The sequence below is a fragment of the Lontra canadensis genome, unplaced genomic scaffold (genome assembly GCF_010015895.1).
Source record: "Lontra canadensis isolate GAN:19392208 unplaced genomic scaffold, GSC_riverotter_1.0 scaffold6, whole genome shotgun sequence".
Taxonomy (NCBI): domain Eukaryota; kingdom Metazoa; phylum Chordata; class Mammalia; order Carnivora; family Mustelidae; genus Lontra; species Lontra canadensis.
This window is the reverse complement of record NW_022631000.1, coordinates 472,515-486,954: the sequence shown is the minus strand read 5'-3', so window position 1 is coordinate 486,954 and position 14,440 is coordinate 472,515. Positions and strand designations below refer to the sequence as shown.

General features: G+C 39.7%; 1 protein-coding gene across 5 annotated transcripts in view; it reads right to left on the bottom strand.

Moving 5' to 3' along the window:
• ST3GAL6 (ST3 beta-galactoside alpha-2,3-sialyltransferase 6) overlaps positions 1-14,440 on the bottom strand; it is a 79,501-nt gene that overhangs the window by 41,599 nt on the left and 23,462 nt on the right. The window lies entirely within an intron of this gene.

Here is a 14,440-nt window from a genome sequence, read left to right as displayed (position 1 = left end):
CTCCCAAAATGCTTGACAGGGTGACGAAATTACCAAAAACAAACAAACAAACAAAAAAGTCCAAGAACAAAATGGGCAGTATATATTACATTACTATAGCTCATGACTGGCTATCCACTGCACCCAGCTCAGGCTTCTTGAAAAAAAAAAAAAAAAATCCAGTTCAATTAATCCAAAACAACCTGGTAATGAAAGAACCATCTGTCTTATTTTTCAGCTTCTCTCCACACATACACACAGCTTTATTGTTAAATGCAAAGGTGAGAGGGGACATGGTTGCTCTGAAAACCCTCCAAGGAGGAAGGGAAGGGAGACAGGAGAACGAGCAGGAGGTCAAGAAGAATGAAAATATCTAGAAGAAAATGAGGGGAAAGGAAGCATGGAGAAATTACAAGAACAACTTGTTTAAAAATGTGCTGTGGGCTATTTCCTCAAAAAAAAAAAAAAAATTGAAAAAAATATCCCAAACTGCTCTTGCTACAGCTTTTCTTACACAAGACTTATTCTGATACAAAAACAAACAAAACAAAAATTGCGCACTCTGTATTTGTGGTAGTAGAAAATGTTATTTAAAAAAAAAATCCTTAGGAAACAAATATCAAAAAACCAAACCAATAAAAATATGACAAATACTTTACTTAAGCAGTCACTATGAATTCTGATGTCCTACAATAAGGAAATAATTGTGTTTAACTATTATGAAAATCATTAAATACCATGAAAATATATTCAGAATCCACCAAGTAAAGAAGGAAACATTTTAAAAACTGAGAACACGAAAATTATTTCTATGTATAAGATAGATGTATATGTGACACATTACCAAAAGACACTAGAGGAAAACGAAATCCGCTAATGTGCTAAAGTCATGGATTACAGGGAATTTTTTTTCTTTGAAACTGAAAATTCACAGAGACACAAAAAATGCTTATTTCCACTTTTGAAATGCAGAAGTTGATGCATTTAGAAATTACAAGAAAAGCAAAGTGGTGCTCTCTCGTAGCTATTATTATAATGGAAGTCTCCACTGTGAAGCAGAATTCTGAGCCTAAGGAAATTATGGATAATTATACATTTGTGCCTCAGAATCATTCTCCTTAAACGCAAAGAAAGTACAGTTCCTGCGTTTCTGTCATCTTCTGCCCACTAGTACTTAACTACCAGCTTAAAGTAAAGGAGAAATCACAATTTTGAAGTTGGAAGGGTCCTTTGAAGTTATCTAGTCTGAACACTGGGTAAAGAAACCCCAAAAAGTATCATATCAGGAAGAGCTCGGGGGAGAGGGACTTACTTACACCTGGAGAAACTTAAATCAAGGCAGGAAACAGGATCGCCCAGTTCCTGTTTGAATGACCATCATGAAGAAGAGGCATTAGCCTGGTTCTGAAGGCTGAGTGGGGTGAGGGGAAAGGGAGGGGGCTATTAAGCCAAACCCAGTAAACGCAATATTCAAGGAGGTAGGTTTCAGCTCAGAAAGAGAGAACTTGCTAATATTTGGGTTGCCCAAAGATAATACAAGAAAGATAACAGGTTACATTATTAGATAATGAGTCACTTGTTACTAAAAATACTGTTCTAAAAATCACTTGGGGGCATTTGGACAGCAGCGCTTAACAAACTTAAATGTCCATTGGCATCACCTGAGCATCTTGCTAAACTGTAGATTCTGATTAGGTAGGTCTGGGGTGCGGCCTAAGAATCTGCATTTCTAGCAAGCTGCCCAGTAATGCCAAGGCTGTGAGTCAAGAGTGTCAAGGATATAACTCGACTACCAGCCTTAAAATGTGATTTAAATTAGTGTTCCCCAAAGTGCACAGAATCCTCTAATCGTATGACTTCAAAAGTACTCTCCCACCTTGATCTGGGGGCAGATGACTAATACATAGGGTAAGTGGTAATTAGCAGGATTTTTTGAGTCCACACATTCAAAATTCAAAGTAAGTCTGTATCCTCGTATGTTGCAGTACCTGCCCCCGTCATACTTTTGAACAATAATTTTGCACAATTCTAAAGAGGAAATGTTTTACTTCCATTAAAAAAAAAAAAATGATGATCATACTCCAAGCTTGGCAAATATTTAAAACCAAGCAACTATATTTTAAATATGCATTCAGCATTCAAAAATGTAGTTATTTATGATTTCCCTATACAACAGTTAACAGAGAAGCAGAGTGAAAGAAAATATGGCCATAAATTTTTTCCCAGTGATCTGCGTTATTTGTATAAAATCATGTGTCTGCAAAGGTGGGGAAGGGGTAATTCTCCCAAGGCTACAATTTGTGGTCTCCTTTTTCAATGGAGGGCTTTGCATTATTTACCTAGCCCTGAAATTTCACCTCCCTACCATCCATCAGAGTCCTAAAAATGCCTTCAGTGTTTTGAAAGTCCCTGTTTCTGGCTCTGATCCCCTATCTAATAAATCTGGACTTTAATCACTTCAAAATCCTATGTGGTATCTTTCCTGGAGAAATGCACTAATATCTGAACACAGACCTTCCTTAAATTTGGAAGTGTTCTTATGTTTCTCTCCCAGAGTAAATAAACCAACAAATAAGAGGGAATCCGTTTCCTGCCCTTCTTCTGACTCTGAAAGTCAGAGTTTGCTGTTTCAGTTTGCTTAAAGGTTACAAGTAGCATTCCATCCAATTGACAAAAGCCATTTTTCTCAAACTGCTTATTTACTTGTCAGTTAATTCTGAATGAACCTGACTTATTCTGCTCCTTGGGAAGTATCACCTGTTAATTCCTCTTTTGCTATTTTTCAAAGAAAAAAGTGAGTTAACATGAGGGCAAGCAATCAGATGAACCTACATAAAATCTTAAGATTAAAGTATTGAAAATTTTCCTGCTTTCCACAGTACATGAAAATATGTGATGATATTTATATTACTATCCATCAGATGATTATCTAAAGCCGAATTACAAATATGATGCAAATCTTAATTTGGGGTACTTTATAATATTTTTACAAGTAAACCAATACATGTGATAAGTATTTTTTTATGAAATCACATAATCCTAGATTCACTTACTAAAACTAGTAGGTTAATCCTTTTGGCAAAGTGAGTAAAATTTATTTCCTCAAAAAATTAACTCCGAAAGTTTCCACCATCTACAATAACTGTTGATTTAATCAATAGTTTCTCAATGCCTATTCTATATCATTGTTTTAGGCACTAAAAATAAAGTAGAAAAGGGAAAAAAAAAAACTAAAAACAGATTACCAACCAGGAGAGAGGCAGATATTAATAAGCGGTTCACAAGTAATTATTTAAATTACAGCTGCGGTATGGCTAGAAACTGACCCAAGCTGAGGACAGGGACGCTTCCCTGAAGAATTGGGGGAATTCTCAGAGAACTCTACTGAAGAGTTAACCAGAAAGAGAGATGAAAGTGAAAAACGTTCTGGGCAGAGGAAAGAGCATTTGCAAAGATTCTGAGGTGAGAATGAAAACTACACACAGAAGAATTGAGGCTGCTGATAGAGCAATGCTGGAAACAGTTAACAGCTGATCTCGGGGAGTGTGTACCCCTCGCATGAGCTCACAGCCTCCCCAGCCCTGGCCCCGGGCAATGTTACTCAAATTCTACAGCTAGGGACACAGAAAGGCTTAGAAAGGTCTACCTGTCCAAGGTCTCAAACCTGGAAGTTGGCAAGCCAGGGTTTGGTCTAGGCGGTCTGCTGCCTGAGTCCTTATTCCAAACCTGTAAGCTGCGAGAACTTCCCAGGAGCAGGTGAATCTGGAGCTTTCCTCCCATTCAAGATTTATTCTGTCAACTTTTCATTTTTCACAGAATGGCATCGTGAATGAGATGTATTAGAATAGTTTTAGTCTCATTCCCAGAGTCTCGAGAAATACATTTCCGTTAGGAAATATTACACAGAATTTTTTATTACAAAAATTTTAATAGAAGTCCATATGTTAATATAACAAATGTACCTGAGCCCATTAACTGAGATAACCTTATCTTCTCAGAGACTTATTATTTATTTATTTATTTTTAAAGACTTTATTCATTTATTTGACAGAGAGACAGAGATCACAAGCAGGCAGAGAAGCAGGCAGAGAGAGGGGGGGAAGCAGGCTCCCTGCCGAGCAGAGAGCCGAATGTGGGGCTTGAAATCAGGACCCTGAGGTCATGACCTGAGCCGAAGGCAGAGGCTTAACCCACTGAGCCACCCAGGCGCCCCCAACTCAGGAACTTTTTAAAAATGTACATTTATGTGCCCCTCCCTATCCCTGTTCCTCTTCTCCCAGGGACAACCACTATCATGAATTTGATAGAGAGCCAGTCCACTTTTTATTCATAGGCATACGTAGGCATGCACTGTACACACACACATTCATAAACATTATCTGGCATATGATATTGTTCTAAGTAATGTTTAACATTTACATAACAAATATATAACATTCTGAAATCTGTGTTTTTCACTCTACATTTTAGGTTTTGAGTTTCATCCACACCGATGTGCAGAAAGGTCTGGCTCATTCTTTTCAAGTTCTGTAGAATATTCTATCCACCAAATATATCATAAAGTTATCCATTCCTTACTAACAGACATTCAGTTGCTTTCAGAGGACTGCTTATCTAAATGCCATTTTGGAGCCAAAAAAAATTTTTTTCCCATCTAGATAAAATACTTTACTGAGACAGTGAATCTTACAAATTGCTAGAAATACTTTAAAACTGAAATTTCCGGGGCACCTGGGTGGCTCAGTCAGTTAAGCATTCGCCCTTAGTTCAGGTCATGATCTCCAGGTCCTGGGATGGCTTCCTGCTCTGCAGAGGGCCTGCTTCTCTCTCTCTTTCTCTCTCTCTCTGTCTCTCTCTCCCTCCCTCTGCCCTTCCCCACCGCTCATTCTCTCTCTCTCTCAGATAAATAAATAAAATCTTTTAAAAAAATAAAATTGAAATTTCCCTTTTAAATAGGGTTTTTCTGTAAAGAAAGAAATCTTTAATAATTCAAGTCATATAGAAATACCTAGATAATTAAAATACTATCCCTCCCTGAAAAGGGGAAGTTAAGTGTATTTTAAATGGGAAAGTAAATTTCCAGCTAAATTCAATCTATACTAATCCTGTTCAAGACAGAACATAGTGAAGAGAAAGTAGGTGGAGAAAATAGTCTGTATCCTACAACCACTTTCTCTTCTTGGGCACACCACACTGGGCAGAAAAATCAGAGCATTTGAGCAAGCAGATAAACAAAACAAACATTTCTCTGGAATGCTTTGTTCTGTGTTTTGGCCAGAAAATAATCCGAGGTACAACCCCACAGAAAGATAACCAAATTTTTCTTTAGAATCAAGGGATTGGCAAGTGCCTACTATGTGCCAGGGTAAATGTGTGATAAAGCAGACAATTAGACAAAGCCATAAAATGATCCTGAAGTTGTTAGACCTATAAACAGGGTGACTAAAAACAATCATTGATTTACATTAATGAAACTTTTTAGCTCAAGAACACTGTAGCAAGTTATATTATAAAGTGTAAACTGAAATTAACTCTACGAATCTGTGAAGAACCATCTTCAGGACTGCTATGCCTTTAACATTGTTTTGTATAAAAAAAGATTTCTGGGAAAGCCTCAAAAGGCAGATTTTTTTAATATGGATAACTGTTTACTAATGGCTGCATTCTTCATACTATAAGATAACTTAGTCCAGAAATGCAAAAAGGAATTTGAAGAAGGACATTTGTCTTCAGAAGGAAAGGGAACTCAAGTCTCCTAGCAGATTTCCAAAGAAGTATACAGCATCCCCACGTAGGTAAATAGAAAAAGAAATCTGGCTTTCAAATGAAAGAAGTAGCTCCATCACACTGAGGGTCCCAATGTGTGGCCCCATTTTCGCACAACCAGCCAAATGTTTTAGCACATTCCATAGGCAAGCCAAGGAGATATCACTTCTAGATCCCTGGACTCCAGCCCAAGAAATCCTCCTGAGCTTAGGAAAATACTTCCAGGCTTCTAGAGGTGGCCCTGAACCCAAGTTAAATTTATCCTACCAGCAGTTCAATAAAATAACTGCCCAAGAAGGAGCAGCTTCATCATCCACTCATCCATCTGTCCATCCACCACAGGTATTTATTACCCAGATAGCCCATGGCACAAGATCTCAGAGTGTAAGGGGTATCTGAGTCGAGAGCGAGTCCATACAGTCACACATTTAAACAAACACAAACATACCAAACATAACCTTTGGCCTCATTCTAACCGCTTACCAAGAGATTCAAAGTGCACATCTTATTAGTTTTCATTGCATAATATGTGTATTGTACAGAATACACGATTAGCCCAAAAGCTACGATTTTTTTTTCGTTCCCCCTCATAGGAATACTATACACAGTAGGAACCAGAAGCTGAAAGAGACTCAGCATTGTAGGCAGCCACGGACCCAACTAGAGGAGAGGGATCAAACCAGGCCCTGACTCGTGCCTCCTGAACATCAGTTGAGTTGCGCTTGAGAAAGAGCCTGAGCTATGGACCGTAAGACTCGCTGATGTGACTGCCTGCACGTATTAGAGGCAAAACTGGGTTGCACATTTAACTGTTACAAGAGTACCCTGTACTTGCACGGATTATAAATTGCACCATTGTAAGCTCGTGAATTGCTAGTTAAAGATTAACTAAGTAGACAAAAGTTACTGGCATCAGAAGATCCACTACCAGTGCTTGGAAATGGGCTTCGTAAAAGCTTGAGGGGTTTCACGTGAATGTTACGTGTGTATGAGCAATCAACCGAAAATAGATACTTCCTTATAATTGTTTCTGTTAGCTATGTAATGCCTCACAGCCTTGAATAAAATTGGCACTGCTTGGACATCATCCACTGTGTCCTTCCTGTCCTCATTTCTTTACAAGTCTTATTCTCTCTCCATTCTCTTACCTTCTCGACCCTGCTCATGTCCTCGCACCGGCCGCGACACAGCATGAGAATAAGGCACCACAAATAGAACAGAAACCAAAAGTAGGATTACTTACACCTTTGAAACTTCCCATGTCCAGTGATTTTTTAAAAATGTCCGGAAGACTACCTCATAGTTAGTAGCAGTATGTAATGACCTCTGAACAGAAAGGAAGGGGCATATGCTATGACATACAAAGCTAAGGGACAGAGAGTTTATGCTAAGAGCATTTAAGTCAAAAGACACCAGTGAGTCCCTAGGTCCCAAAGCAAGGGTACAAAAGAAGACCAGAGGAAGTGGCCTGAGTCCATGGAGTCACCCTGGGGACCTTAGAATAGTACGGTCCTTGTGGTTCCCTAACACCAGAAACTCAGCTCAGAAAAAAAAAAAAAAATAGGTAAGTTGGAAGGCAGACTAAAACTAATTCTTCCCTAAATAAAGTACTCTGTTATCCAATATGCTCTTCATAGTTCCTTATTACTTACTAAAGCCTAATTGTTAGACAGCTTTTTGATATGACTGCTTTTTTATTTTTTCAGATGAGAACTGGTCTTTGATATACCTAATGTCGGCAAAATGAAACCTTTACTTACAGCATGCCATACTATTTGAAAATAGATATTTCACTTAAAGAATAAAGTTGTTTCCCCCCCACCCCCCATCAAAAAGGATTTGGACCAGAGGAACTGGGGAAAACAGGATGGAGGATGTGGCCCCAGTCTGGGTGTGGTACAATGGCTAAGGACACCTCAGCAAAGACCCACTAGGCAACGATAAGAAGGCACAGAGGGCTGATGTGCAGGGCTTTGGTCTGGGGTATGTCAGGAAACCAACCTGGCTCAGTCTGAAAGCACTAGTGAAGAAATAAAGAAAAAGGCATATAATGGTAATGAAATCTCCTATGGGGCATAGCACGGACGCCAGGCAACCAGGAGTAAGACAGAGTGCTCTGTGAGCCAGTCTAGACAGGAGCAGCTTGGACGGGGTGTAGCCAGGGCAATTCGGCCCCGAGGCAGAGGTGCACTCTGGGGCCGCAGAGATGAGAAGTTGGGCCACCATGCCCACTGCAGACCCTCTACATTTGTTTCCCAGGGCTGCAAGCACAAAGTACCACAATAGGGTGGCTTCTGACAACACAAGTTTATTGTCTCATAGTTCTGGAGGCTAGAAGCCCAAAATCAAGGTGTCAGCAGGGCCAGGCTCCCACTAAAACCTGTAGAGGAGAATCCTTCCTTGCTTCTTTCTAGCTTCTGGGGTTGCTAACACTTCCAGGCATTCCTCAGGTTATAGATGCATCATTCGATCCCACTGACCTCACGTGGTGTTACTCTGCGTCTCTGTCTTTGCACACATGCTGCGTCTTACAAGGACACCAGTCACCCTATTTCCAAATGAGGTCACAATCTGAGGTACTCGGATTTAGGACTTCAACGTGTCTTTTTTGAGGGCCACAACTCAACCCAGAACACTCTTCCTGAAATGCCCAGTCCTCACCCTCAGCCAGAAGGACTCTGACGCTCTAGAGCTATTTAGAATACCTGGATGTTAATTCGAATTAAAGAGAAACAGAAGAAGAAAAAATTACCATACGGCCCTGAAAGTCAGAACAGTGGTTAGGATGGGGGTGTGGGGAGAGGCAACAGGGTGGAAGCCCACACACCCTGCACTCCTGGAGGGCAGGCAACGCACTAGCTCTTTATCTAGAGGTACCATACATGGGTGGGCTCACTGGGAAGAAATGTAGCAAACTACACTTATGTGGTTTTGTACTCCTCTGTAATACTTTAAAAAAAAATAGAGGAATTGGAGCCGTCCAAGAAACAGAGGTCTTAGCAACCCAAGCAGAGGCTCAAGAGAGGGGCATTGTCTGGGAGAAGCCACCGCCCAAGCGTCAGCCACTTGAGCGGCCAGTTTACCTGAGATGGTCAACTCCTAGGAACAGGTGTGTTACCACAAATGCTCAAGTGATTTACTTCAGATGAGAAAAATGTGAAGGCCGAGGAATACATATATTTGATTTGGCAGATTGGCAACTTCTATAAATGGGTGATAATTAAAAATTCTGTCTGATAAGCAGAGACCCATTATAAGTCCTAAGGATACATTCTCCCCTCAACAGTGCTGGAAACGTGTTAGGGCACTTTTTGCTTTGCCCTCTGTTTTCCTACCCCCCTTGCAGACCTCTCCCACACATTCCATTTTCAGGCTAATTACAGTTCAAGTAAGTTCCAGTGTTTTTTCTTTCACATCTCATTCTTCTCTGGGAATTCTAAACTCTTGTGGTTAGGGTGCTCTGGGTCTGATTGCTTAATCTCCAAGCAAGAGAAATCAACACCAAAGGACAGAGTTAAAATGCTGGACACCACTCAGACTTAGCAGAAGACTTATTTTTGGAGTAAAAACACACAGCATCTAATTATAGAAAATGAAGCTATGAACAGAAACACTTGGCTTTCTATTGTGTGAAATGTATAAGAGGGTACCAAAAGTCTCAAGGCTCTGAATTTGTAGTGATCTCTTAACACTTCTCCCTGGATATCTCTGTCCCTATTCTCACATTGCACATAGAATCCCATGCTTCAGAAATCTCAAATGACATTTTAATATTTCTATGTTTGAAATACTTGGGTTATTAAAAATGAGAGCTCTGGGACGCCTGGGTGGCTCAGTTGGTTAAGCGGCTACCTTTGGCTCAGGTCATGATCCAGTGTCCTGGGATCGAGTCCCATATCGGGCTCCTTGATCGGCAGGGAGCCTGCTTCTCCCTCTGCCTCTGCCTGCCTGTGCTTGCTCGCTCTCTCTCCCTCTCTCTCTCTGACAAATAAATAAATAAAATTAAAAAAAAAAAAGAGAGCTCTAACATCAATGATACATCACCATTACTAATGCTTCCACCATTTTCTCATGAAAGCAGCAAATGGAAGAGATGTATTCCATGATGTAAAATCCAAGCCCAATGTTAGAAGCAATGTGAAGAATTTGCCTATTATAAATTGTCCATATAGACCTTCATTCCCCAAGTGCATAACCTCTTAGGGACATCTAAACATACAGGCCATAGGTCTCTGAGTCTGACTGAGCTAACACCTACATTCTCTCCTGTGGCATCTCCTAAAATGCTTGACTTTGAACATTATGGTCTAACAGCACTAACCTTTGCACAGTTTTTAGTCATTCTCAACACTGTTTCATGCTCCAGCACCTCTGACCATGCTGTTTGCGCTTTCTGGAACGTTTTCCTCACCTTCTCAACTGTTCCCCTCCCCACCATAGCTCAGAATCATCTTTTGTATTCTGCTCTTGGGAAGGACTTCAAGTTCTACTCGCACTCCGCATTTGGATGAGGACAGAGGAGAGTCTAAGAAAGAAAGCATGTGTAAAGCTGTTTCAAGAATAAGAGTAACTATCATACTTTTTAAACCATCTAAAAAAAACTCAGGCTAAAAGATGTTAAGATTTTTAGTGGGCATCGGAATAGAGCAATTTTTACTTCTTAACCCTAGTTTATCGTGAAAAACTCCTAGTGCTATTCAACCAAAAGATTTTCATCCCCAATTCCACCCAAAGCCCACATGCCTGCACATGCATGCATGTGGGGGCACACGTGTGTGCACACGCACGCACACCGCATTCCTCCATGTGACCTTGGATCCCTCTCTAATCAATAGCACAGCACCTGGCACATCATAGGTGCCCAAACATTTGTTCTTGTTCACCAAAGAATAAAGAAATACAATAACACGGGTACATTAATAAAGTCCAAAGTGAAGCCAGGTGCTAAGATGAAACAGACTTAAGGGAAAATTAGAGCTTGATGCAGTCAAGCAGGAAGTTTTTCTGGAGAAAGTTAATTTTTAGCTACGTGAGGGAGAATAGCGATATCATAATAACTATCATCATAGAGTTATAACAATAATAATGGCATAATACGGTTAAATGGTATTTGGCAGAAACTATGCTGACCTGTTTGTATGTGTTTTCTTTAATTGCAATACTGTGATGTGGCCATTATGTCGATTTTATAAATAAGGAAAGTGATGCCAAGAGTCATTAAGCAAATTAGGCAGAGTGAGGCAGTTATAAGCCATGAAGCTAGAAAACCAACACGGGTTATCATCTGGCCTGGGTGGGGAAGGGTAGAGTGGAAGGGGAAAGAAAGGCAAGACGTATCAACAGAACATCTCTAGTTAAAGCACTGAAAGGCTTGCGGTGACTACAGGTTCAAATGAGAGAGTAAAGTGAAAGGCAGCATCATGAGATAACAGAAAACTTCAAAGATCAGCTGGAGAAATTCTCTGGATTCTTGAGTAGAAAAAAATTTCCATAATGAAAACCATGCTCAAAGGATGTTATCATAAAAGGTACATGGACAGGAATATTGGTGATCACAGGTAGAGAGCTTAAGTAGAAGATTTTGTATAAGAATATGACTCTAACATTTTATGGCTGGAGCAGAAGACCCCTACCCACCAAAGGTATAAAAACTTTTTTTTTTTTTTTTTTTTTTTTTAGTAATAGGAGGACCAGATTTGTCCTTCAAACAATTCAGTACCTGGAAAACATATATAGCTACTTCATGATCAGAAAGCATACCTCTCTCTCAATATCCTGCTTATCAAAAAATTCTATTTCTAATTTATGTGTAGCACAGCCAGAATCAAGCAAGAGTAATTAGCTAAACTACTTAGACATTTACCTAAATTTTGGCTCCAAATAGCAAAAGTAATTTGAGAGAAGTGTCCTTTATCTCACAAACATCATTTACATTTACAACAGAAAGTTCTTTTAGCTTTCAGGTTCTATCACTTAAATAAAATTATAAATTAATTTAATCGCTGTTGCTAAAAAGGAATTGAATATCCTTTCATACCCTAGTTGAAGGCCTGGATTATCATCTAATTGTTCTTGTCTAAATGGACCTGGATAACCCATTTTCAACTTGTAAACACAGCTATAAACTATCCATTAAAATGTCAGGGTGCTGTTTGTTTTTTTTTTTAATCTCTACCTTTTTATTATTTGGCTCCATGCTAAACTTAGAAAATGGACACATTCCCTCATCTTTACCTCCTCTACCCTCTAATACATAAACAACTCTTATATACTAAAGGGTTGCACAAGGTTTTAATATAAGCATTTAATTGTGTTTCATACATTTTATCTTATTAGTTTCTTTTCAAACATTTTTAATTTTAATAAAAGCAGCACCATCTGTTGTGCTGCCCTAAATATCTGCAATAGAATATTTTCTAAGAAGAAAATGCCACCAACTGTCAGGCACAAAGGACTGATAACCTCTCTGAGGACTGAAATCTGATGGGGTAGGGGGAGCGGACTCCATGGAGACAGCTGGAAAACCAGAAGGCTGTGTTTATATAGCATTATGCGTTTGTGGGACAGAAAATCTAGAAGGCAGAACTCTAAATATTTAGAATTTTTAAAATATGAATACGGAGTATCTCTATTAACCAAAACATTGCCCTGGAAGACATCCTTCTTGGTGAAAAACTCTGTCACTGTAAGTCTCAGCTGGAGCCCCCAGATGGCCCCTCCCACGTCCCTCAGCTCTCAGGCGTTGCTACCCAGGCTCCTCTTCCCATTCCTCCCAGCTCTGGCAATCTTGAGGAAGAGAACTTTTGACGCCTCAGGGCATTTGTATGTATCTCATTTAATTAGCTTAAATGATACCTAATAGGAATCTAAGAGAGACCATAGTGTTGGGACTTGAGAAATGCATGTCTCTGCCTACTGAAGTGCCTGAAACCGTGGACTTAAAGATGTGCTATGAAAGAGGGAAATGACTTTGTTATTCACATCTTTGGCACACACATTTATTTCCTCAGTAGTATGACCACAGACCCGACTAACACAACTCAAATAATCATAAATTACAAATTATGAAACTATACTGTAAGTTTACTGGGGCACCTGGCTGGCTCAGTTGATTGAACATGTGACTCTTGCTCATGGGGTCATGAATTCAATCCTGGCTTAGAGCTTACTCAAAAAAAAAAAAAAAAAGAAGAAGAAAGAAAAGAAAAGAAGTAAGTTTACTGTACATGGAAACAAATTTAAAACTATCCATCTGGGGGCACCTGGGTGGCTCAGTGGGTTAAAGCCTCTGCCTTCAACTCAGGTCATGATCTCGGGGTCCTGGGATCAAGCCCCAAATCAGGCTCTCTGCTCAGCGGGGAGCCTGCTTCCCCTTCTCTCTCTGCCTGCCTCTCTGCCTACTTGTGATCTCTGTCTGTCAAATAAATAAATAAAATCTTAAAAAAAAAAAAAAACTATCCATCTGATGATATTTACATACTGGTCTCTTTCTGGTCAACACAGGTACACTCTAATATTTTCAAAAAGAAGAAACTTTTCAAAGCCAAGAGAGTTTTAATTAATATATACATATCCACAGGGATGAATTCATCTTTCACCTGCTTTCTCCACTGGGTAAAGTTTTTGAAATACCAAGATGATAATCTTCATAGTTATAAAAATGAATCGTAATAGTTATAAAGACATTACAACTGAGCTAATATAGCAACACTGTGGGTTAATCCATGGACACTGATTGGGTCATCTGCCAAATGTTTGCTCTCTCTGTAACGTTCTGGACACAGCACCAGGTACACCAGGGGTGAACAGGACAAGATGTAATCGTTGCCTTATCAGATAGAAAGGTATTCCAGATTTTATGCCATCAACCAGAAACAGATATAAAAAGCTGAAAGTGAGTTGTTGCAGTTATGTATATTAGAGACAAAAAGTATTTAAGTTAATAAACAGGGCATCTGGCTAAAGAATTTCAATAATAATTTTCTCTCTAAGGAGTGTACCAAGCTCCCCCAGACGGTAATATACTGGTGATGAGGCACTTTTCTAGAGTCAAAGGACAATGGCTAAAATGCTGAGGACTTGTTCATTTCTGATAAACCAGTGCTACTAGGAGATAACAGCTTGGGTGTAAGCCTTCATGATTAAAATATTACTCTAAGATCATCTACAAAGACCAATACAAAAGAAATTTCTCAGGCATAGGATATTCCCGTAACAAAGAGTCCAAGAATCTTGCACATTTCTACTGAAACTGTATTCTAAAAAGCACACACACCTCCCCTAACAGACCACGTAGACATCAGCCTGTCTGGGAGAGAAAGAGCAGGTATTCAGGAAAAGGCAAGGCCTTTGGATTACTTAAATTTTCACCTCTTCTGACAATCACTGTCTTAGGAAAGATATCAACTGCAACTGATTTGCCTAATTAACGTAATTTTTAGTATCTAGTTTCAGATACCACCCAGCCAGAGACTTCGTAGAGCTATCTAGAGGTTCAGTCTGGAGAGGGGCTGAGAACGCAGAGCTAGTGATGCAGAGTTGTATGCATGACAATGAAACTATGAGCATATGGATTTATTTCAGAGGCTGAGGTCCAGAGCCCAGGGTCCTTTGAGCCTTGCCTCTCTGCATGGATGCCTGTGCCCTGGCATGGGGTGAGGAAGGAGAAATCACTGATGGCCAATTAACAGAGAGA